The 26,192-nt window shown below is 38.0% G+C and overlaps 2 protein-coding genes across 4 annotated transcripts in view; both read right to left on the reverse strand.

Annotated features, from left to right (window-relative positions):
- The window catches only part of YAF2 (YY1 associated factor 2), a 1,232,548-nt gene that overhangs the window by 655,304 nt on the left and 551,052 nt on the right, over window positions 1–26,192 (reverse strand). Inside the window, exon 1 of one of the 3 annotated variants that reach the window (XM_050749422.1) lies at window positions 23,224–23,227. The exons of the other annotated variants lie outside the window; for them this stretch is intronic. The gene's annotated coding sequence lies outside the window, so the exon portion shown is untranslated. Of the gene's footprint in view, window positions 1–23,223; window positions 23,228–26,192 lie in introns of those variants that run through there. 3 annotated transcript variants of the gene reach the window in all.
- The window catches only part of LOC126931320 (60S ribosomal protein L12-like), a 706,093-nt gene that overhangs the window by 289,676 nt on the left and 390,225 nt on the right, over window positions 1–26,192 (reverse strand). The gene's annotated exons all lie outside the window — the stretch shown is intronic.

The raw sequence follows: 26,192 nt of genomic DNA on the forward strand, positions 1-26,192 counted from the left end.
TTCAGGACTTTGATCACTCAGAGGTACCTTGCAGGCAATTTTAGTATTTTTTCCTTTGGTGATTGTTTTTGGGAAGAACAAAATTCAGAATATCTCATGTCTATAGGACACTATTCAGTATGCAGTTAATAGTGGCTCGATGTGTCTTGCAGAAAATAGGGCAGAAAATATGACCTTTTTTTTTTTTGAGACGGAGTCTCGCTCTGTCGTTCAGGCTGGAGTGCAGTGGTGCGATCTCGGCTCACTGCAAGCTCTGCCTCCCGGGTTCACACCATTCTCCTGCCTCAGCCTCCCGAGTAGCTGGGACTACAAGCGCCTGCCACCATGCCCAGCTAATTTTTTGTGTTTTTTAATAGAGACAGGGATTTCACCATGTTAGCCAGGCTGGTCTCAATCTCCTGACCTCGTGATCTGCCCACCTTGGCCTCCCAAAGTGCTGGGATTACAGGCGTGAGCCACCGTGCCTGGCCTAGGGCCATTTTTAAAAGGTAAATTCAAAAGATTGACTTTTATTAGCCAATTAATGTTGAACCCAGAACATCCCAAATGAAACAAAAAAGTTTATGGTATATTTTAAAACCCTTTAAAGCCATCAGTTTACCAAAATAAACCACCTGGTGTCAGGTTGAAAGTAAGATATGCAATTTCAACAGTTGAAAGTAAAATTTAGACAGTGTATCAAGTAGGTGCTAATATATCTTTATAAGGGTTCATAACTTCCAAATTAGGTTTCTAAGAAGGGCTCAGATTGGATCTCATTAATCATGCTCCTCTTTTAGGATGAGATATTACAAGTTAGTGAATTCTCACAGCTGTTTAAAGGCAGAGTTCCTGGGTTTCATAGTATTTGTTAACAATGTGCAAAGATCAGTTACAAAACCTAATGTGTTGGGCTGCTTTAGGTAGGACACCCTGGCCACAGTGAAATGTTTTTTACCATCTGCTCATTGCAGAGCCCACAGGCAGCATGCAGAAAGAGCAGTGATAAGCATTCTAGCAACATGTAGTGGATAATTCTGTACCTTTTTTGCTTGCAGCCTGGGAGGAATGGTTTCTTTCATTCCCTTGGTGGAGACTGTGTAAACTTTGATAACTGGAGAAAGAAACTAACAAAAGAAGCATTGTTAAGAACCCAGGGAGATTTTTCTTTTTTTGAGATAATTTCTTGCTCTGTCATCCAGGCTAGAGTGCAGTGGCACGATCATGGCTCACTGAAGCCTCGACCTCCTGGGCTCAAGCGATCCTCCCATCTCAGTCACCACCACACCTGGCTAATTTTGTTTATTTTTTGTAGAGATGAGGTCTCTGTATATTGCCCAGACTGGTTTTGAACTCCTGGGTTCAAGTGATCTTCTCACCTCAGCCTCCCAAAATGCTGGGATTTCAGGTATGAGCCACTGGGCCTGGTCATGATTCTTTGTTAAACTTTTGTTAATAGGTGTATACGATTCAGATTCAAAAAGACCTCCTGCAGACACCCCTTGCCCATTTGCCTGTCACTAATTTAGGTTTACTTATAATGGTTTATTATTATGTGTATGTATCTGTAGTCATGCTTATCTTAGTCTTCAAATGTTACAACTTGGTAAGCATTTGCCTGTGCATTTCTGTGGCATCCCATTGGCCAGTAACATCTGAGAAAGAATTGGCAAAGGGAGGTGGGCTCTTCAGTACATAACCTTTGAGTAGGGAAGGCCTACTGTGTTTCTTGTTCTAGTACCTGAACCTTTGCCTTCGAATTCAGTCCCTCTACAGCAACTCTGATTTCTGGTGGTAGGTAGGCTCATTTACTGCTCTTGTTTGCTGCTGTGTGTTGCTTGAAGTTTGTTTCTTTAAATAATTAAGTGGAGTTTTCTTTCTGACTCCACTTTTATTCAACATGCTCACTCTTAACATACCACCCAGCACAACGTATTTAACCTTTTGTTGCTCATAACGTAAAACTATGAAATCTGCATATGGAGACCACCCTGGGTTTTAAAATTAAGTGGTCTTTCTGGCAGGTGGTCTTTGGTTTAACAGTGCTTTCTATAGTTTATGCTTCCAACACACATAGAATGATTCTTTGGGGGCCTCATAACCTATAATGATGCCAGAGTCAATGTAGTTGGCTCTGAACATCCCCCAAATTAGCTCAAGGATTTTCTGGAGTTATCTTGTATGGAGTGGGGTCTCCACAGCTGAACCCAGGAAACCCATAGCAAGGTTGGCCATAGGCTCTCCGTGAACCCCTAACCATGAATAGAACCACTGTTGGGCATCACTTCAGTTTGTGGAACAGCTGGAAGCCTGTTGTCTTAGTACTCAGGAGTCTAACAACTCAGCAGGAACACTTAAAACTTCATGTGGGGTGGTTTTAAGAAAATCATTGCTTATGGAGACAGGCATATGTGAAGCTAGAGCTGGCTAGGCTATTTTTTCTTAAAAGTTTTTTTTTTTTTTTTTTTTTTTCTCTATAATAGCCTAATGCACTGGGTAAAGGGCCTGCATTCATGTTAGGCAGGTGGTCTCTTAAGGCAGGTTCAAAATACATTTCTCTGGTGGGAAGTAAATTATATTCTCAGTGCCCTTAGCTATTTTGGAAGGTGGTCTTTGATATAGGTGGTCTCCTTGGCAACTTTATTGTACACATTTAATGTATATATTTGATTAATGCTCTTTATTTGCCTATGTGTGCTGCATCTGTCTACAAACTTCTAATGAATTAGCTTGCTTTTCTATAGATGGAGCAAAACTATCTTTTACTAGGGTGTTTACTAGGTGTTTTAAATTCTAAAATATACTGGTTATGTTAAGCTTGTGGTTGGTGCTGGAGAAGGGCTTCCTGGGCAGATGACTGGTTTGGGAAAGTCAGGTAACCAGCCAGAGCATGGGGGTGAGAAATTTCGTAGTCTACCTGGAAGATTAGGGGCCATCCCATAGGAGAAGGCAGGCACAGGGTCTGAAGTCAGATGGAGGAATAAGGTAATTCAAGGCTCTGTTGATCAGAGTATCATAGTGTGAACCAAATACTGAAGCAAAGTCTTGTTTAACTAGGGTCCAGGGCATGGTCTAGTCCGATGGTATAAGATGACATTGGCATTCAAATAACTAATAAGCAGCTACATCAGGTATAGGAAGAATATGGGAATAATGGGTCTGTTCTTGGAATGTTTGTGCCATATTTCCCATTCTGTTTCACCTTCAATTGAGCAAGACCACCTTTTCACCTTCACTGAATTTATCCATTTTCTTTAAATATTAACTTTAGAAGAAACTTTGGTTTTATTGGAAGTGGACTGACCAACTGTGCTATGGCATCTAAACTGTGAAGGACTATGCCTGATATTTGATGTAGAGAACAGGTTCTGATGCACAGTCTCAGCCCCTGAATTATGAATCTTCTCCCATAATCACCTGGATGCTCCACAGTTTCCACAAACTCAGGATGTCCAAACCTAAGTGCGCATTGCATTTTACTCCTCCTGAGTTCCGTATCTTAGAAGTACTTCCTCCTCCTGAATTCAGTATTTTAGAAAACAGAAGCACTGTCCTCTCAGGAATTTAGGAGTTGTTGATGACCCTTGCTTTTCCTTATCCCTCATTTCCTTCAGCCAATCAAGTGCTAAAGTCAATTGCTTCTACCTTCCTCCAGTCCCTATTCTCAATTTATTGCCCTTGTTTGGCACTTGTTATCTTATTGTCTCCAAACTGGATTGTTCCAATATCCTGCTGTCTCTAGGTTTGATTTCTCCAATCTATTCTCAAAGAGATGCTAGAAGGATCTTTATAAAACCTGGATCTGGTTATGTCTCTCCCTTGCTTTAAAACTTTTCAATGACTACTCAATGTTCTTAAGATGAAGACCCAAACCCTTATCATAAGACTACTTTGCAATCTGACCCCAACTTACCTCTCCAGTCTCAAACGTTTCTGTATCTCTTTTTGTGTACTGTGATGTAGTTGCACTGGACTATTTGTAATGAATTGAATAAATTGAATACTATTTCATGCATCCTGCCTTTTAAGCTCCCTATTAGCCATCCTCATTTTTCTTACCTGCAGAATAGCTTGCTTCCCTGGTGAACACCTACACATCTTTCCATGCTTAGTTCAAGGGTCTCCTTCTTTGTGACGGTGAAAATTCCTGAAACATTTCCTCATCTTCCTCATCCATCATCTGGTAGAATAACTGTTCCCTCCTTTGTATTTCACTGCATCAACTATCCTAGATGTGATGTCGTTACTGCTATTCATGTATGTCACTCTATCACTTCACTAGACTTTACATTTCTTAAGGGCAAGGATTGCTGCTTATTCATCTTGCATAGAGCCTGGCACTTTAGTGATCAAACAAATTTGTTGAAAAAAAAGAGTGAATAGACTGTGGCATACCCACTGCTGTCAGGTATAAGGTTGATTTGAGGACAACTCCTGGGTTAAGATTCTTTCTGCGTTTTTAGAGTGCTTTCCTTTATATTACCAATATTTTTATATAAAAATGAAAAAATGTACCCCCCTGCCTAAGAAAAAAGTTTAAGTTTGGTACAAATTTAATGACATCAGAATTAATTTTTTTAAAGTTCAAATTTAGGGCCTTAGACAAATACTAAATGTCTTACCACCACCATTTGGAATTTTTATTTGAACCTTGAATGTGTTGGTGCTGTGGTTCTAGATATGGTCTTTATTTTCTATTAAGCACATATTACTATATACTGAGATTGAATGTTGTGATAACTTTTTTTTCCAAGTGCATATTAACTTCATTTATTCTTTTGTTATTAAGGTATGCAATGAGAAGATGAAGATTGAGGTCTACACTAACTTTTTGTAAAAAAATAGATACAGAAATAAATACAATTGAATAATATATGCATGTTGAGTAAAATGCCTTAAAGCTCTGTCTCTTCATATAGTTTGCCTTGGATATTAGGATTTTACTTGGGTCAAGTGATTCTCCTAACTTAGCCCCCCGAGTAGCTGGGATTACAGGTGCCTGCCACCATGCCTGGCTAATTTTTGTATTTTCAATAGAGATGGGGTTTCACCATATTGATCAGGCTGGTCTCGAACTCCTGACTTCAGGTCATCCACCACACCCCCGTCAGCCTCCCAAAGTGCTGGGATTACAGGGGTGAGCCACCGCACCTGGCCTAAAGCATTTTTTAAACTAAGCTGCTTCTCCCATAGTGAGTGCAGCCCTCTCAAAATACCATGAACCTGAGAAATGTAGACCTATTTATTATGAATACCAAGAATTATCAGCAAAGACCCCCACCTGCATAATTCAAGCAAAGGAAAGAACATTTAAAATTTAGAACTAATTTCATCTCCCAGAGAATAAAGTAATCAGTTATCTTGGGCTTTAGGATTTGTTCATAAAACTATCATTTCAGTTGAAATGAGGTTGAACAAAAATAGCCTATCATTATAATTATATAAATTGTAGCCATTACAGTAAACAGTTTTCATACATTTAATTTGTTTGCATACCAGAAATTAAATACTTTCAGCTCTTGAATTCATAGGAAGTTTATGTTTGTTCAAAATGGGTTTGAAAAGATTTTCCCCCAGACATCCTTTTTCTTCTGATTTAGATGATATTTCTTCTGCGTTTCCCCCTACACTAAAGATCATTATTCTTTGTCTTTTGTTTGCGTCTTGAGAAGGCTTATACATTGCTGTCTAATGAGGAAATAGCCACAGGGATGGTGATGGCGGTCACACCCCTTTGCCACTGTGGACTTTCTTCACTCACTGACCAAGTATTTGGGCTGTCGGTAGCACATGTGTTCTTCTGATGGCCTCATTTGGGGTAACATTTAAATAAGGTTTGCTAAGTGAGGACAGGAGGCTCTCTGAAGAAATATCTTACATAGGACTAGTTTTTTGTGTAACAAAACCTGTTTGTTAGGAGTAGCAGCACGTATTTCCCAGCTCTCCCACCCACTTCTCCAAAGGACATTGGCCAACATCCACTAAAATAAATAAATATTCCAATTATTTCCAATTATTTATTTGACAGTGCCATCCGTGGATCCATGGGAGGAAGTATATTGCACTGCGGTGGTTCTCAAAGTGTGGTCCCTGAGCATTTTTTTAAACTAAGCTTCTTCCCTCCATAGTGAGTGCAGCCCTTTCAAAATACCGTGAAATAGCACTTGTGTTACCTGGGAATGCATTAGAAATGTGAATTCTTGGGATCCTCTCCAGACCTACTGAATCGGGAATTGGGAGGTGAGGCCCAGAAATCTGCATTTTTATCAGTGATGCTGATGCCTATCAAAGCTTTCTTTTAACTTTTAATTTTTATAATTTATTTTTCTTTTGTTTTTAATTGACACATAATTGTACATATTTATGGAGTACAGTGTAATATTTTCATATATGTATACATTGTGTAATGATCAAATTGTGGTATTTAGCATATCTATCACCTCAAACATTGATCTTTACTTTGTAGTGAGAACATTCAGAATCCTCTCTTCTAGTTATTTTGAAGCATTCTCTATAACGTTTACTATAGTCACCCTGCTGTGCTGTAGAACACCAGAATTTATTCCTCCTATCTAAGTGTAATTTTGTGTCTGCTGACCAATCTTTCTCCATCATCCCCTTCACCCCACCCTCCACAGACTCTGGTAACCACTATTCCACTCTACTTCTACAAGACCAGCTTTTTAAGAATCCACAAATGAGTGCAATCATGGGGCATTTGTCTTTCTGTGCCTGGCTTATTTCACTTAACATGATGAACTCCAGGTTTATCCATGTGGCAAATGATGGGATTTCATTCTCTTATGGCTGAGTAGTAGTCCATTGTGTATGTTACGTTTTCTTTATCCATATGTCTGTTGATAGACATTTAAGTTGATTCCATATCTTGGCTATTGTGACTAGTGCTGCAATAACTGGGAGTGAGGAGGGTGTGGGTATTTTTTTTTTTTTTTTTTTTGACATACTGATTTCATTTCCTGTGGATAAATACCCAGTAGTGGGATTGCTGGATCATATGATAATTTTATTTTTAATTTTTTGAGGAATCTCCATGCTGATGCGGTTTTGTTTTTGTTTTTGTTTTTGTTATTGTTTCCAATTTGAGACAGAGTCTCACTCTGTTGCGCAGGCTGGAATACAGTGGCGCAATCTTGGCTCACTGCAACCTCCACCTCCCAGGTTCAAGCGATTCTCCTGTCTCAGCCTCCCAAGTAGCTGAGACTATGGGTGCGTGCCACCATGCCTGGCTAATTTTTGTATTTTTAGTAGAGACAGCGTTTAACTGTGTTAGCCAGGATGGTCTTTTTTTTTTTTTTTTTTTTTTGAGACGGAGTCTCGCTCTGTCCCCCAGGCTGGAGCATAGTGGCCGGATCTCAGCTCACTGCAAGCTCCGCCTCCCAGGTTTACGCCATTCTCCTGCCTCAGCCTCCCGAGTAGCTGGGACTACAGGCGCCCGCCACCTCGCCCGGCTAGTTTTTTGTATTTTTTTTTTAGTAGAGACGGGGTTTCACCGTGTTAGCCAGGATGGTCTCGATCTCCTGACCTCGTGATCCGCCCGTCTTGGCCTCCCAAAGTGCTAGGATTACAGGCTTGAGCCACCGCGCCCGGCGCCAGGATGGTCTTGATCTCCAGACCTCATGATCTGCCTGCCTTGACCTCCCAAAGTGCTGGGATTACAGGTGTGAGCCACTGTGCCTGGCCTCCTTGCTGGTTTGTTTGTTTGTTTGTTTGTTTTTTTAATAATAGCTATACCCATTTACATTCTCACCAACCGTGTTTAAGGTTTCCCTTTTCTCCACATCCATACCAGTATTTGTTATTTTTTGTCTTTTTGATAACAGTCATTCTAGTTGGGATGAGGTAATATCTCATTGTGGTTTTGATTTGCATTTCCCTGATGATTAGTAATGTTGAATATTTTTTTCATTTACCTATTGGCCATTTGTATGTCTTCTTTTGAGAAACATCTATTCCTATTCTTTGCTTATTTTCAAAGTCAGATTATTTGCTTTTTTTGCTATTTTGTTGTTTTCTTTGAACTCCTTACATTATCAGGATACTGGCTTCTTGTCAGATGCAGTTTGTGAATATTTCCTCCCATTCTGTAGGTTGTCTCTTTGTTGATTATTTCCCTTGTGCAGAAACTTTTTAGTATGATGGTGTTCCATTTGTCTATTTTTGCCTTTGTTGCTTATCCAAAACGTTCCTTGCCCAGACCAATGTCATCAAGCATTTTCCCTATTTTCTTCCAGTAGTTTTATAGTTTCAGGTCTTATATTTAAGTCTTTAATCCACTTTGAGTTGATTTTTGCATGTAGTGAGAAATAGGGGTTTAGTTTAATTCTTCTGCATGTGGATATCCAGTTTTCACAGTGCCACTTATTGAATAGACTCATTTCCCCAATGTGTGTTATTGGTGCCTTTGTCAAAAGCTGGTTGTAGGTGCAAAAATTGGTTGTAGGTGCATGAATATATTTCTGGATTCTCTATTCTGTTCCATTGGTTTATATCTATTTTTATGCCAGGACCATGCTGTTTTGGTTATAATAGCTTTGTAGTATGATTTGAAAGCAGGTAGTGTGATGCTTCCAGCTTTTTTTTTTTTTTTTTTTTCCCCCAAGGTCGCTTTGGCTATTTGGGGTACTTTGTGGTTCCATATGAGTTTTAGGATTGTTTTTTCTATTTCCATATAGAATGTCATTGATATTTTGATAGAGATTGCATTAAATCTGTATCCTGCTTTGGGTAGCATGGACATATTAATAATATTCTTCCAATTCATGAACGTGGGATGTATTTCCATTTAATCATGTCCTCTTCAAATTTTTATGTTAATGTTTTCTAGTTTTCATTGTAGAGATCTTTCACCTCCTTGGTTAAATTTATTCTTAGTTTTTTTTAATAGTGATTGTAAATGAGATTACTTTCTTGAATTCTTTTTCAGAGAGTTCAGTATTGATGTGTAGAAATGCTAGTGATTTTTGTATGTTGATTTTGTATTCTGAAACTTCACTGAATTTCTTTGTTAGTTTGAATAGTTTTAGACATTTTAGACAGTATCTTTCCACCACAGAGCTCCAAATAAGCAAAACAAACAAACAAACAAACAAAAAACACAATGAGTAATGCATGTGGGTTTTTGCCCCATGTGGGGTATTGTGGGAAATCTGACAGTGTGCCTGCACACATCCAATTTTATTACCCTTTGTGGACATGCTTTTGTGGGGGAAATCTGGGCATGCATGGGAGGGTCTTTGTACCCTTGAGGATACTGAATAAATTAAGTGTTATGCACCAGCGTTTTGACTGTGATCTGTCACATGAAGCCAGGTGTGGAATTTGCCATTTGTGGTGTCAAGTTGGCCTCAAAATGTGTCAAATTTTGCAACATTTTGGAGTTTAGATTTTTGGATTGGGGTACTCAGTCTGTAATAACAAATAGAATATCATTACATAATTTGACAACGTGGGGTTTCTCTTCAGTTGTAAAATCAAGGATTTGAAATAAATAACTTTTCAGGTACTTTTCTTCTGTAAAATTCATGCATATAATTTGTGTTTGGTGTATTAATTGGCAGGTACTATTTGTTAAATAAATAAAGCAACTTAACTTTGGTTGCATACAAATACTCTAGACTTTTACCTTCCCCTCAACAATTTATAATTTTCTTACTTTAATTTACATTTTTTACAGTGTGTGTTCCTTAACATCTTATTATAGCTGTAGTTATCATTGACTATTTTGTCTTTTAGTGTTCATACTAAAGATTTGTATATTCCGTCACTGTATTAATGGAGTATTCTGAATTTGATAGTGAATGTACCTCTACTAGTTCTGAATTTGAGTTTGAATTTATGTCTACCATTGATTTTTATACTCTCAGTTATTTTCATGATGGTAGTTATTATCCTCTCACCTCCAATTGTAGCACTCTCTTGTAAGGCTGGTCTAGTTGTGGTGAGTTCCCTCAGCTTTTGCTTGTCTGGGAAAGACTTTATTTCTCCATTTCTGAAAGATAGTTTTTTTCTGGTACAGTATCCTTGGTTAACAGTTTTTTTTCTTTCAACACTTCAGATATATCATTTCATTCTCTCCATGCCTGTAACGTTTTTGCAGAAATATCTGCTGATAGTCTAATCAGAATTCCCTTATGTGTGACTTGACACTTTTTTCTTTGTGTTTTTGGAATTATCTGTCTTTGACTTTTGACAGTTTGACTGTAATATGCCTCAGAGAAGACCTTTTTGGGTTGAATATATTTAGGGATTTTGAGCTTCCTGGTTCTGGATGTCTATATATCTTCCAAGACTTGGAAAGTTTTTAGCTGTTATTTGTTAAATAGGTTTTCTATTCCTTTTCTCATCTCTTTTCCTTCTAGAATTCCCATAATGAGTATATTCATTCACTTAATGGTGTCCCATAAGTCCCTTAGACTTTCTTTATTCTTTTAAATTTATTCTTCCTTTTTTTTTTTTTGTCTGACTAAATTATTTTAAAAGACCTGTCTTCAAGTTCAGAAATTATTTCTTTTGCTTGGTCTGGTCTGTTGAAGTTCTCAATTGTATTTTTAATTTCATTAAATGAATTATTCTGCTTTAAGATTTCTGTTTGGTTCTTTATTATAATATCCATCTCTTGTTGAATTTCTCATTTATATCATGAATTGTTTTCCTGATTTCATTGAATTGTCTCTCTGTAGTTTCTTGTACTTCACTGAATTTCCTTAAGATTATTATTTTAAATTCCTTTTCATGCATTTCATACATTTCCTTTTCTTTGGAGTCTGTTACTGGAGAGTTATTGAATTCTTTTGGAGGTGTCATGTTTCTTTGCTTTTTCATGTTTCTGTATCCCTACACTGATGTTAGAACATCTGGTGGAACAGCTACCTCTTCCAATTTTATAAAGTAGCTTTTGTAAAGAAAGACTTTCTTTAGGTGTAATAAACATCAGCAGTGTCTGCCAGTGCTTCAGTGGCTTAGGCTGTGGATCTTTTTGGAGGTGGTAGTACAGCTTTGCTGATGTCAGTGCTGCTGGGTGGGCCAGTCCTTAGGCCCTGTAGGGTGCATGCAAAGGGTGGCCATTCTGCTGGTCACAGGAGTGCCATTGCTGGGGATGGGGGTGCTGAGTGGATTGGTCCTTAGGATGCCTGCCAATGTTTAAGAATCCCTGTAATGATTAGAATAATGGACCTTCTGATCAGCTGGACCTAGCTTTCTCTCTTGGCTCTGTCTCATCTTTTGCAAATTATTTAACCTCCCTGAACCTTAATTTATTTATTTAGAAAATGAGAATGTTAATAATGATGATGCTATCATGACAATGATCAAGATAATAAAAATATCCACTGTATAGAGTTTTATATTTATTAAGTGAATGAATGTATATAGAGCTCTTAGCACATTGTCTGGAAGATAGTAAGTGCTTAGTAAATAATTACTATTGTATTAATACAAATAGAGAAGAAAGAAAAAATGGGAAAAGGATTTCTCATTTGTTAAGATATACTCAGATCTCTTACTCCTTTTAACCCACATAACCCATTTTACAGGAATGTGGATTTTGACGTTGCTGTACTGGTAGCGTATGTCCTACAACACTATGACAATTCAGCCCTCACTTTGGCTATTGAAAGCTAATAATTTTCTCTGTAAATAACATAAGGCCAAACCATGAGGATAGGGTCTAGATAGTACACTCCCAAATAATAAAGGAGATTTAAGCAAAAAATAGCAAATAAAAAATTTGCCATCCTAAAGCCAGGAAAATATTCTTCAGATTTTGTTTTCATAACAGATAACTTCTCAATTTTTTTTCAAGGTACTTAAATAGAAGTTAATTAGCTAATAGAATACACATAAAGTGTCACTAAGGCTTGAGGAGTTTAATTGTTGATATGGTCTCTGAGGAATATTTAAAATGTCAAATGGTTTACAGGATGTTTTGAAGATAATGTTAGTATTAAAGTTACAATTATGTCGAACATAATGAATCAGTCATTACTCATGACAATTACAATACACAGCTCTGCTATTGCCTGTAATTGCGCATATTTATTTTATAATTTAACACCAAAGGAAACTGTGAACATACCTTAAAGATTTAAATGTAGCTTCAATAAAGAAAAATTATTCTAAATAAATATACAGTATAAGAGTAAAGTCTTAAACAATTTACCTGTGATATTTGGCATATCAAAGATTTGTTGTTACTACTCTGGTTAAAAATAAGTGATTTTCACTTTCAACTTTAGAATTTATATTCTGAAATCTTTTTGCATTTTAAAAGTAGCTGGAATTCTCTCTTTCTCATCTCTTTGTTGTAAAAGGCTCTTCTGTCTCTCAGACACAGATACAGAAATACATACCCACACACCAACACAGATTTCTCTCCAAAGATGAATTCTATTCTGTCTGTCTGTCCATCCATTCATCCATCCATTTATCCTGAGTAACATTAAAGAGTTATTTTTCAAATAATAATATGGACACAATTCAAAATTTTTAGTTTCCAGTTCGACCTAAGTACAAATGAAGACTAACAGGAGGATCTAAGTTGTTTAATTCTGGAGTACATTATGAACTAGATATGATATGGTTATATAAAAGAATTTCACCAATAACCTTTAGAAAGCAGCATTCCCAGTGTGAATGAGAGTGGGAAAAATATTCAGGAATGAGAATTTTGTATTACATTGTAAAGTCCTTCCATAGTGATGATGAAAGGTGGGGAGGAAGCTGTAAAATGTTCTCTTCCTGAGGGTACAGTGGAAAGCATTGTGGGTAGGTAGCCTCTCAGGTGAGACAGGCTTCTTTTTCCCTGTCCCTCTTATTTTTTGACTGAAAGAGAAGATGCTGGAAAGTAATATTATATATGGAATCACAAGCATTAGGTGTGAAATCCGGTAAATCTGCATGAGAGCCCCTTTTTATTACTTTCTAGCTGTGTGACAGTGGGCGAGTCACCTAACTTCTCAGAGCCTCAGTTTCCTGAAAGTTATAAAATGGACTCATATTAAGCTCAAATTAGATGGTATGTAGGAAAATGTGGTAAAACTGTAAAACAGTAGAAATGTTATTTGTTATTATTAATGGTTATGACCCAAAATTATGGCCATTTCCTAAAAAATAATTAGTAATCCAAGGTCCCTATTGCCTTTCTCTCACCCTTAACACTCAAAGGAAGGCAAGCAGAACACCTGAACCAACTGAACTTGTCAGGCTGGGCGGGCGTGGTGGCTCACACCTGTAATCCCAGCACTTTGGGAGGCCAAGGCAGGTGGATCACTTGAGATTAGGAGCTCTAGACCAGCCTGGCCAACATGGTGAAACCCCATCTCTACTAAAAATACAAAAATTAGCAGGGCATGGTGGCACGCCTATACTCCTAGCTACCTGGGAGGCTGAGGCAGGAGAATCACTTGAACCTGGGAGGTGGAAGTTGCAGTGAGCTGGTCACACCACTGGAATCCAGCTTGGGTGACACAGCAAGACTCCATCTCAAAAATAAAAACAAAAACAGAAAAACAAACCACCAACAAAAAAAAACTTGTCAGGTGATCATGCTGCACAGATACTGCCCATTGTAAAGACTGGCATCTTATAGTGATGCAGTTCCTTTGTATTAGGGCTCTCCAGAGGGACAGAACTAATATATGAAATGGAGTTTATTAAGGAGAACTGACTTACATGATCACAAGATGAAGTCCCACAACAGGCCGTCTTAAAGCTGAGGAGCAAGGAAGCCAGTAGTGGCTCAGTCCAAGTCCCAAAGCTTCAAAAGTAGGGAAGCTGACAGTGCAGGCTTCAGCCTGTGTCTAACGGCCTGAAAGCCCCTGACAAACCACTGGGGTATGTTCAAGAGTCTAAGAGCCAAAGAACCTGGGATCTGATGTTTAAGGGCAGGAAGCACTCAGCTTGAGAGAGAGATGAAATCCAGAAGACTCAGGAGGCAGCTTATCCCACCTTCTTCCACCTGCTTTTGTTCAAGCCGCGCCGGCAGCCAATTGGATGGTGCCCACCCGGATTGAGGGTGGGTCTTCCTCTCCTACTGACTCAGGTGTTAATTTCCTCTGGCAACACCCTCACAGACACACCCAGAAACAACACTTTATCAGCTCTCTAGGTATCCTTCAATCCAGTCAAGTTGATACATGATATTAATCAGCATATCCTGGATCTTAAACTGTTTAAGTGTACACATATATGCCAGTTGGGTGAACCAGTACACTTTTTCCAAATACACACATCTACTCAACCATATAAAGACTTCCATTTTCGGTGATTGATAATATTCATTTTCTTTGACCTAGGAGACACTATTTTGGAACATTTTGAATGACATTTTTGTGGTTCATGCTGAAGGAGAGCTTCAGAGGCCAAACATATTATAGGAACGGCCTTTTAGAATTTTGCTGTCTCTTTTTTTTTTTTTTTTTCAGATGGGATCCAAGGTAACAGGCCTTGATGTGACTTTTTCTCTACTGGCATCTTTATGATGATGAAGTTCCAGCATATGTTGGTGGTTCCCTTCCATCTGTCTGGGGATCCAGCACGGGGTTGGAAACCCCAGCCAAGCTACTTTTAGGAACAAATACACAATATAAAGACTTTCCATTTCTTCTCATTTTGTTTTCTCTTTTGTTTCTCATTATGTAAATTCCAGAAAACTAATCATGCAGTAGAACAGGACAAGCAGAGCCGTTTTGGTCAGAGTTCTTAATTCATCTGTGTTAGATGCCTAAGGCCATAGTCTGGCGTTCTATTCTAATGTCTTGAGAAGCCAAGGGGTGTGGGGGGGGGAGGGGGGTATTGAATACATCCCAGAATATCTTTGATTTAGTAAGAAAAAATATCAGGCCGAGAATATTTCAGGATACAGTGCTGAGAACAGAGTACTGGAATTAGCCACTCTAGGAAAAAAGGAGTTTAGCCTTGTTATAGGAGTTTAAAGACTGAAACACTTTAAACAAGGTCCTTGTATATCAGAGCACTTTCCTTCTGGTATTGTTGTTAGTTTAATTAACCCATGATAAAATTCTGGATTTTAGTAAATCTGATTCCTGATTAATATTTTTTTTCCTGAAAACTCTCTGCCAGGTAATTTTTGGGGGGATTGGAGCGAATGCCCTGCTTTTCTCTCTTTTCCATTTTCAAAACTCTTTTCCTAAGCTGGACTATTTGAATCCCATCTCCAGCTCTCAACTATCCACCATGTAATATGAGCTGGACATAATGTTAGAGGCACTTATCATGCCTTATCCTATTTTAGTCTCATAGCAATTCTGGGTACAGATGCTATTATTTATTCCTATTTTATAGAAAAGAAAATTGAGGTATAGGGATTAAATAAATGGCCCAAGGCCACTCTACTAGTAAGTGGTAAAGCAGGGATCAACCCACTGGAATGCCTTTTCCTTGGGGTCCTAAGACCTGCATAGTCCTTAGTCAGAAGGAGATGAAAGAGCCTATTTGACAGCTCAGGTAAGTCAGTTCCAACTCAAGTTTGTTGTGTTACTCTTGCTTCCTTTACACATTTCTGCCTTGTTCGTGAGAACTCCTGTTCCCAGATTTTTTTTGTCATAGTTCCCATAACTGTGGTTCTTATTCCCTATACTAGGGTTTCTTAACAGTGACTTTTTTTTTGAGCTCCATAGTTCTTTTTTGTATGTGTATGTGTGTGTGTGGGTTGGTGGGGGGCTTGCGGGTGGGGCTGTTCTGTCAATTCTCATTCAGTAGCATAACTGGGCTTTATCTGCTAGATGTCAGTAGTACCCCCAGATATGAAAACCAAAGTGTCTCCAGACATTGCTAAGTGTCCCTGCGGTGGGGAGTGGAGGTGGTCAGCCTCGATTTGGAACCCCTGTCTTATACCAACATTCTTGACTGCTGGTTACATTGTCTTGCTCAGACTGAGACTCTGCCTTGCTAAACACTAGTCCTGAATGTCAGTTCTGTGCCTGGACCCTCTTAGCACCACACCTCTGTGACACTAGCCACTTGCTGGAATCACTGCGTATTTTCTGGTTCTGGACTCCTCATCAGCATGCATCTGTCCCTGGGGAACCTATCCGCAGGCACCTAACCTGATGATAAATTCTTGCGAGACACCTCGTTCTCTGATTTGTGCTAAGCTCCCCGAATGGACTCCCTCTGGTTGCCTCTACAGCTCCATCATGTCTTGTCTGAGTTAATTTGTTCTATGGTATTGATGACTGAGCCTTAAGTCTCTGCTCTGATTCAGCCTTTGTCTCTCTGAGGGCTGCTGCTCTAGAGTTAGTTCAAATGAACTCTCCACTTTGACTATATTTGAAATTCCACCTTTGATATAGTGGAGAATCAGGTAAATTTCCAAGTCATGGGAAAGGCAAAAATTTGTGTAGTTAATTTTTCTCTTGAAAATTGCCTGTGAAAAAGCTAGTGAAGACCAACATTTTCATCTTTCACTAAGTCCAAGCCAGTTATAATCTTCTCCAACATTGGGACACATTCCTGTAGTTTAATTCAAAATGAAAGGATTTTTAAATAATAGAATTATATTCACTATGACAAGAAATGTATACCATGAGAGCATTTGGGAACTAAGACTGAATAATTAATGGCATTTTCACCTCTTGCCTCTTACACTAACTTTACGTAGGGCCCTGGTTTCCAAGTAGAAGCAGGAATGGAGTCACATGGAACAATGATTCCTGTGGTTTCTCTCTCTCCTTTCTTTTGCTTTCACTGTTGTTTTTGAATATAAATATGTTGCTAAATACAGAGGGTGCCATTGTTTTGTAACTGACTATTTCCTGGGAGCAGTGGAAAAGAAGGAAGCAAGAAAGGTTTTGCTAGTGCATATCAGCATTAGCCAGACAGTGATTTTCAAACCTTCTTCCCAAGGAACCCAAGGAGTTCCTCAGAGGAGCTTCAGGCCGTTGGGACAGGATAGTGCTTGTTTCGATAACAGAAGCTCTGCTTTCTTTTTCCTTTTGCTTTTCAAAATTTTGTATAAAATTTAATGTGAACAATAGATTCAATGGCTAAAAAAACATTAAATTGTGCCAAACACTCAGACTCAGCCACATTGTTGATATTTATTTTTCGAATTCATGGTTTGCTTTTTATTTCATGCTTTGATTCACATGAGTGTATCCACGCACACTCAATAGTTTCTAAGCATTTTGAAAACAAAATGTAATCATACTTTATATTCTAAGCATAACTTTTTTCGTGTATCAATTTATTGTCGTTTTTGCATGTCAGAACATATAAAATGATTTTGTGACATTCAATAATATGATACCACAATGGATAAGTATTCAGTGCTGTATTTCAAACAATGCAGCAAAAGTTTTTCCCATACATACTAAGTATTTTTTCAGGATAGATTCTGAGAAGCAGAGCTTAATAGTCTAAGGTCTGTACATTTAAACTTTTCATAGAGACTTTCAAGTTACACTAATAAAGAAGGATCTAATTCAAAATTATACTGGTAGTATGAGTTTTCTCTATACCAATACCCTAGGCAAAACTGATTATTAATAATCAATTTAATTTTTACTAAGCAATCGGGTGAAAACATTGTTATTTTTGTTTAGTTTTCCTGATCATTAGTGAAGTATTTTACCTTTTAAAATACTGACTAGTCACTTATATTTCTTCTGTGAGTTACTTTTCCACATACTTAGCTCATTTTTTCTGCTTGATTGCTTAACATTTCATATTAATTTTCAGAAACTGTTTTTCTAAATACTTTTTTTCCCCAGTTGCTTGTATTGTATATATTGTATTATAGTCTGTCGCTCACCTTCTCACTTTGATTATCATTTCTTTAACTGTTTAGTAGTAAGGATGTATGTATTCAAATCTCTCATTTTTTAAATCTCATTTTAAAGTGATGTATTTTGCTTAGAAGGCCTTCTGTGTTATAGTCTTTCAAAAATATCCTTTTAAAATAGTATCTTATATTGCATTTTTTTTGTTTAGACATTATTTTTGCACATGGCACGAATCTGACTCTGTTCTTCAAAATATAGCCTGTGTTTTAGATTGCTTTTCAAATAATTTCTATTTCCTTACTCTCTGAGTCTGTCAGTGATGCTATAACAAAACACCTGAGATGGACAATTTATGAAGAACTGAAATTTATTTCTCACCGTTCTGGAGGCTGAGAAATCCAAGAGCAAAGCATCAGCAGGTTTTGTATCTGGGGAGGGAATCAGTCTCTGCTTCCAGGATGGTGCCTTGAACACTGCTTCCTATGAATGGAAGCTGTGTCCTCACACGGCAGATGAGACAGACTCAGTCCCGTAAGCCCTTTTATAAGGAACTAAGCCCTCATTACTTAATCACCCCCTAAAGACTTCACCTCTTAATATTTTCATATTGATGATTAAATTTCAACATGTGGGCTGGGTATGGTGGCTCACACCTGTAATCCCAGCACTTTGGGAGGCTGAGGCAGGTAGATAACTTGAGATCAAGAGTTTGAGACTATCCTGGACAACAAAATGAAACCTCATCTCTACCCAAAAAACTCAAAAATTAGCCAGACGTGTTGGCACCTGCCTGTAATCCCAGCTACTTTGGAGGCCGAGGTGGGAGAATTGCTTGGACACAGGAGGCGGAGGCTGCAGTGAGCTGAGATCACACCAGTACACTTCAGCCTAAGTGACAGAGTGAATCCCGTCTCAAAAGAAAAAAAAAGGATTCAACATGTGAATGTTGGAGGACATGTTTAGACTATAGCACCTATTGAATTCACATGCCACATTTCTTATCTTTTACATTTCTACATATAATTGGTAAACTCTGAACTTTGTATTTTTTTTACTTTTAAAATAAACTTTTAAATTTTATTCAATAGTTTTATTAGGTTTTTTTTTTTTTTAGCCTCAAACACAATAGATTTTATTTTTATTTATTTCAATACGTTTTTGGGGAACAGGTGGTGTTTGGTTACATGGATAAGTTCCTTAGTGGTGATTTCTAAGATTTTGCTGCACCTGTGACCTGTGCAGTGTACACTGTATCCAATGTGTAGTTTTTTATCCCTCCCCGCAGCCCTTTCCCTTAGTCCCAAAAGTCCATTGTGTCATTCTTATGCCTTTGCATCCTCATAGCTTAGCTCCCACTTATGAGTGAGAACGTACGATGTTTGGTTTCCCATTCCTGAATTACTTCACTTAGAATAATGGTCTCCAATTCCATCCAAGTTACTGTGAATGCTATTATTTCATTCCTTTTTGTGGCTCAGTAGTATTCCATGGTGTGTGTGTGTGTGTGTGTGTGTGTGTGTGTGTGTGTGTATCATAATTTCTTTATCCACTCATTGATTGATGGCCATTTGGGTTGGTTTCATATTTTTGCAATTGCGAATTGTGCTGGTATAAACATGGGTGTGCAAGTATCTTTTTCGAATAATGACTTCTTTTCCTCTGGGCAGATACTCAGCAGTGGGATTGCTGGATCAAATAGTAGTTCTACTTTTAGTTCCTTAAGGAATCTTCACATTATTTCCCATAGTGGTTATACTAGTTTACATTCCACCAGCAGTGTAAAAGTGTTCCATTTTCACCACATCCGTGCCAACATCTGTTATCGTTTCAGTTTTTGATTATGGCCATTCTTGCAAGAGTAAGGTGGCATTGCATTGTGATTTTGATTTGCATTTCCCTGATCATAAGTGATATTGAGTAGTTTTTCATACGTTTGTTGGCCATTTGTATGTCTTCTTTTGAGACTTGTCTATTCATGTTCTTAGCCTACTTTTTGATGGGGCTGTTTTTCTCTTGCTGATTTGTTAGAGTTCCTTGTACATTCTGGATATTAGTCCTTTGTTGGAAGTATAAATTGCAAAGATTTTTCTCTCACTCTGTGGGTTGTCTGTTTACTCTGTTAATTGTTTCTTTTGCTGTGCAGACACTTTTTTAGTTTAATTAAGTCCCATCTATTTATCTTTGGTTTTGTTATATTTGCTTTTAGGTTCTTGGTCATGAAGTCTTTGCTTAAGCCAATGTCTAAAAGGGTTTTTCCAATGTTATCTTCTAGAATTTTTGTGGTTTCAGGTCTTAGATTTAAGTATTTGATCTATCTTGAGTTGCTTTTGTATAAGGTAAGAGATGAGGATCCAGTTCCATTCTTCTACATGTGGTAGCCAGTTATCCCAGCACCATTTGTTGAATAGGGTATCCTTTCCCCACTTTATGTTTTTGCTTGCTTTGTTAAAGATCAGTTGGCTGTAAGTACTGGGCCTTATTTCTGGGTTTTCTATTCTGTTCTATTGGTCTATCTGCCTATTTTTATACCAGTACCATGCTGTTTTGGTGACTATGGCCTTATAATATAGTTTAAAGTCAGGTAATATGAAACCTCCAGATTTGTTCTTTTTGCTTAGCCTTTCTTTGGCTATGCAGACTCTTTTCGTTCCATGTGAATTTTAGGATTTTTTTTTCTAGTCCTGTAAAGAATGATGGTGATATTTTGATGGGAATTGCATTGAATTTGTAGATTGCTTTTGGCAGTATGGTCATTTTTTTGAATATTGAGTCTACCTATCCATGAGCATCAGATGTGTTTCCATTTGTTTGTGTCATCAGTGATTTCTTTCAGCAGTGTTTTGTAGTTTTCCTTGTACATCTCTTTCACTTCCTTAGTTAGGTATATTCCTAAGTATTTTATTTTGTTTTATTTTTTGCAGCTATTGTGTAAGGGGTTGAGTCTTTGATTTGATTCTCAGCTTGGTTGCTGTTGTTGTATAGCAGGGCTACTGATTTATGTACATTAATTTTGTATCCTGAAACTTTGCTGAATTTATTTATAAGTTCTAGGAGTTTTTTGGAGGAGTCCTTAGGTTTTCTAGTTATATGATCATATCATCAGCAAACAGTGACCATTTGACTTCCTCTTTACCAATCTGCATTGGCTTTATTTCTGTTGCTAGTCTGATGGCTCTGGCTAGGACTTCCAATACTATGTTGAATAGAAGTGGTGAGAGTGAGCATCCTTGTTGTGTTCCAGTTCTTAGGGGGAATGTTTTCAGCTTTTTCCCATTCAGTATAATGTTGGCTGTGGGTTTGTCATAGATGGCTTTTATTATGTTAAGGTATGTATGTCCCTTCTATGCTGATTTTGCTGAGGGTTTTAATCATAACATGATGCCAGATTTTGTAAAATGCCTTTTCCTGCATCTATTGAGATGATCATGTGATTTTTGTTTTTAATTCTGTTTATGTGGTGTATCACATTCATTGACTTGTGTATGTTAAACCATCCCTACATTCCTCGTATGAAACCCACTTGATCATGAAACCCACTTGATCATGGTGGATTATCTTTTTGATATGCTATTTGATTTGGTTTGCTAGTATTTTGTTGAGGATTTTTGCATCTATGTTCATTAGGGATATTTGTCTCTAGTTTTCTTTTTTCGTTGTGTCCTTTCCTGGTTTTGGTGTTAGGGTGACACTGGCTTCATATAATGATTTAAGGAGGATTTCCTCTTTTTCTGTCTTATCAGATAGTGTCAATAGAATTGGTACCAATTCTTTGAATGTCTGATAGAATTCAGCTGTTAATCCATCTGGTCCTGGACTTTTTTTGTTGGCAATTTTTTTTTGTATTGCCATTTCAATCTCACTGCTGGCTATTGGTCTGTTCAGTTTCTATTTCTTCCTGGTTTAATCTGGGAGGGTTGTATATTTCCAGAAATTTACCCATTTCCTATAAGTTTTCTAGTTTATGTGCATAAAGGTGTTCATAGTAGCATTGAATGATCTTTTATATTTCTGTGGTATCATTTGTAATATCTCCCATTACATTTCTAATGGAGCTTATTTGGATCTTCTCTCTTCTTTTCTGGTTAATCTTGCTAACGGTCTATCAATTTTATTTTTTTTCAAAGAACCAGCTTTTGGTTTCATTTACTTTTTGAATTTTTTTTTGTTTCAATTTATTTAATTCTGCTCCAATCTTGGTTATTTCCTTTCTTCTGCTGGGTTTGGGTTTGGCTTATTTTTGTTTCTCTAGTTCCTTGAGGTGTGACCTTAGATTCTGTGCTCTTTCAGACTTTTTGATGTAGGCATTTAAGGTTATGAACTTTCCTCTTTGCACTGTCTTTGCTGTATCCCAGAGGTTTTGATAGGTTGTATTGCTATTATTCAGTTCAAATAATTTTTAAATTTCCATCTTGATTTCATTGTTGACTCAGTGATCATTCAGGAGCAGGTTATTTAATTTCCATGTATTTGCATGGTTTTGAGGGTTCCTTTTGGAGTTGATTTCTAATTTTATTCAACTATGGTCTGAGAGAGTACTTGATATAATTTCAGTTTTCTCAAATTTATTGAGACTTGTTTTGTGGCCTATCATATGGTCTATCTTAGAGAAAGTTCCGTGTGCTGATGAATAGAATGTACAGTCTATAGTTGTTGGGTAGAATATTCTGTAAATATCTATTAAGTCCATTTTTTCCAGGGTATAGTTTAAATCCATTGTTTCTTTGTTGACTTTCTGTCTTGATGACCTGTCTCGTGCTGTCAGTGGAGTCTCCCAAATTATTGTGTTGCTGTCTATCTCATTTCTTAGCTCTGACAGTAATTATTTTATGAATTTGGGAGCTCTGGTGTTAGATATATATTTAGGATTGTGATATTTTCCTGTGGGACAAGTCCTTTTATCATCATATAATGTTCCTCTTTGTCTTTTTAAATTGCTGTTGCTTTAAAGCTTGTTTTGTTTGATATAAGAATAGCTACTTCTGCTGATTTTTAGTGTCCATTTGCATGGAATATCTTTTTCCACCCCTTTACCTTAAGTTTATGTGAGTCCTTATGTATTAGGTGAGTCTCTTGAAGACAGAAGATAGTTGGTTGGTGAATTCTTATCCGTTCTGCTATTCTGCATCTTTTAAGTGGAGCATTTAGGCCATTTACATTGAACATTAGTATTGAGATGTGAGGTACCATTCTATTGTTGTGCTATTTGTTGCCTGAAAAACTTGTTTTTTTCATTGTGCTTTTGTTTTATAGGTCCTGTGAGATTTATGCTTAAGGAAGTTCTATTTTGGTGTGTTTTGGGGATTTGTTTCAAGATTTAGAGTTCCTTTTAACAATTCATATAGTGCTGGTTTGGTAGTGGTTATTTCTCTCAGCATTTGTTTGTCTGAAAAAGAGTATCTTTCTTCCATTTACAAAGCTTAGTTTTGCTGGATACCAAACTCTTGGTTGATAATTATTTTGTTTAAGAAGGCTAAAGATAGGGCCCCAATCCCTTCTAGCTTTTAGGGTTTCTGCTGAAAAATCTGCTCTTAATCTGATAGGTTTTCCTTTATAGGTTACCTGATGCTTTTGCCTCATGGCTCTTAAGATTCTTTCCTTTGTTGCTGGGCACAGTGGCTCACACCTGTAATCCCAGCCCTTTGGGAGGTCGAGATGGGTGGATCACCTGAGGTCAGGAGTTCGAGATCAGCCTGGCCAACATGGTGAAACCCCGTCTCTACTAAAAATACAAAAATTAGCCAGGCATGGTTGCATGCACCTGTAATCCCAGCTACTTGGGAGGCTGAGGCAAGAGAATTGCTTGAACCCGGGAGGTGAAACTTGCAGTGAGCCGAGACCATGTCATTTCATTCCAGCCTGGGCAACAAGAGTGAAACTCCATCTCAAAAAAATAAATAAAAATAAAAAATAAAAAAAAAAAGATTCTTTCCTTTAACTTGAGATAACCTGGATGCCTGTGTGCCTAGGTGATGATCTTTTTGTGTTAAATTTCCCTGGTGTTCTTTGAGTTTCTTGTATTTAAATGTCTAGGTCTCTAGCAAGGCTGGGAAAATATTCCTGAATTATTCCATCAAATATGTTTCCCAAGCTTTTAGATTTATCTTCTTCCTCAGGAACACCAATTATTCTTATGTTCGGTTGTTTAACATTATCTCAAACTTCCTGGAGGCTTTGTTCTTTTTTTTTTTTTTTTTTGAGTCAGAGTCTCTCTTTGTCACCCAGGCTGCAGTGCAATGGCATGATCTTGGCTCCCTGCAACATTCACCTCCCAAGTAGCTGAGATTACTGATGACCACCACTATGCCTGGCTAATTTTTGTATTTTTAGTAGAGACGGGGTTTCACCACATTGGCCAGGCTGGTCTAGAACTCCTGACCTCAGGTGATCTGCCAGTCTCGGCCTCCCAAAGTGCTAGGATTACAGGTGTGAGCCACCATGCCTGACTGACTTAGTTCATTTTTAAAAATTCTTATTTCTTTGCCTTTGTTGGATTGAGTTAATTCAAAAGTCTTGTCTTTGTGCTCCCGAGTTCTTTCTTCTACTTGTTTGATTCTATTGCTAAGACTTTCCATTATATTTTGCAGTTCTCTAAGTGTGTCTTTCATTTCCAGAAGTTGTGATTGTTTTTCATTTACGCTATCTATTTCACTGACGGTTTCCCCTTCATATCTTGTATCATTTTTTTTATTTCATTTAGTTGGACTTAAGTTTTCTTTGGTGCCTCCTTGATTAGATTAATAATTGACCTTCTGAATTCTTTTTCTGGCAAGTCAGTGATTTCTTCATGGTTTAGATTCACTGCTAGTGAGCTAGTGTGATTTCTGAGGGGTATTAAAGAACCTTGTTTTATCATATTACCAGAAATGGTTTTCTGGTTCCTTCTCATTTGGATAGACTGTTAGGGAATATCTGGGGCTAAAGGGCTGCTGTTCAGATTCTTTTTTCCAAGGGGTGCTCCCTTGATGTGGTGCTCTCCCCGTTCCCCTAGGGATGTGGCTTACTGCGAGCCTAACTGCAGTGATTGTTATTTTTCCTCTGCATTTGGCTACACAGTAGAGCTACTAGGCTCTGGGCTGGTACTGGGCTTATCTGCACAGAGTTCTATGATGTAAACTGTCTTCAGGTCTCTCAGTCGTGGATATCAGCACTTACTCCAGAGGAAGTGGCAGGGGAGTGAAGTGGACTCTGTGAGGGTCCTTGTTTGTAGTTTTGTTTATTGTGCTAGTTTTGTGTTGGTTGATCTCCAACCAGGAGATGGTGCTTTCAAGAGAGCATCCGTTGTAGTAGTATAGGGAGGATGAGACAGTGGGTGGGGCCATAGAACTCCCAAGAGATTATGTCCTTTGTTTTCCGCTACCAGGGCCGGTAGAGAAAGACCATCAGGTTGGTGCAGAGTTAGGTGTATCTGAGCTTAACTCTCTTTGCTGGGGCTTGCTGCAGCTGTTGTGGGGGTTAGGGGTGTTCTCAGACCAATGGAGTTATGTTCCCAGGTGGATTATGGCTGGCTGCCCCTGCTGTGTCATGCAAGTCACCAGGGAAGTGGAGGAAAGCCGGCAGTTACAGACCTCACCCATGCAGCCCAAAAGGCCAGTCTCACTCCTACCAGGCTCCCTCCACAGCACCGACTTCATATCTAAGCAGGGAGTGAGCAAAGCTGAGAACTTGCCCCAGGCTGCCAGCCTCCCAGTTGAGAAAGCAAGCAGGGATTTCAGGTTTTGTGCCTCCTTGCCTGCTGTGGCTTTGGTGCTGTGTCTGCACTTCTAATTCACCGGTTCTCCCATGTTCTGTCCAGGAAACTGCATTTGGTCAAAATTGTTACAAAGTTCAGCTGGAAGTTTTCTTCTCTCTGTGGTCTTTTCCTTGTTCTTCACAAGGACCTCCCCAAGGACCCCTGTGAGACAAAGTAAGAAATGGCTTCCCTGGGGACTGAGAGTGCCTAGGGGCTCTTCCTGTTGCTTCTTCTACCTCAGTATTTTGCTCGGCTAGAATAGTTTTAGTTTTACAGAAAAGTTGCAAAAATGGTGCAGAGTCTTCTTGTATAGCTCTCACTCAGTATTCCGTATTGTTTTATCTTACTATGTCATTTGTCACAAGTAATGAACTAATATTGATACAGTTTTTAATTGTATGTATTTGAAGTATACAACTTGATGTGATAAACATATACATTGTGAAATAATCATCACAATCAAGATAATGAATGTATCCATCAACTCACGTAGTTACTTTTTTATAAGAACCCTTAGGATCTACTTCTTAGCAAATTTCAAGTATACATTAAGGTATTGTTACCTACAGTCATTATGCTATGCATTAGATTTCCAGAATGTATTCATTTTGCACAACTGAAACTTTGCAACAATTGACCAACATCTCTTCATATTCCCCCTTTCGCAGCCCCACATCACCACTATCCTCCTCTCTGCTTCTGTGAATTTGACTATTTTAGAT

This window comes from Macaca thibetana, chromosome 11 (assembly GCF_024542745.1).
Source record: "Macaca thibetana thibetana isolate TM-01 chromosome 11, ASM2454274v1, whole genome shotgun sequence".
Classification (NCBI taxonomy): Eukaryota; Metazoa; Chordata; class Mammalia; order Primates; family Cercopithecidae; genus Macaca; species Macaca thibetana.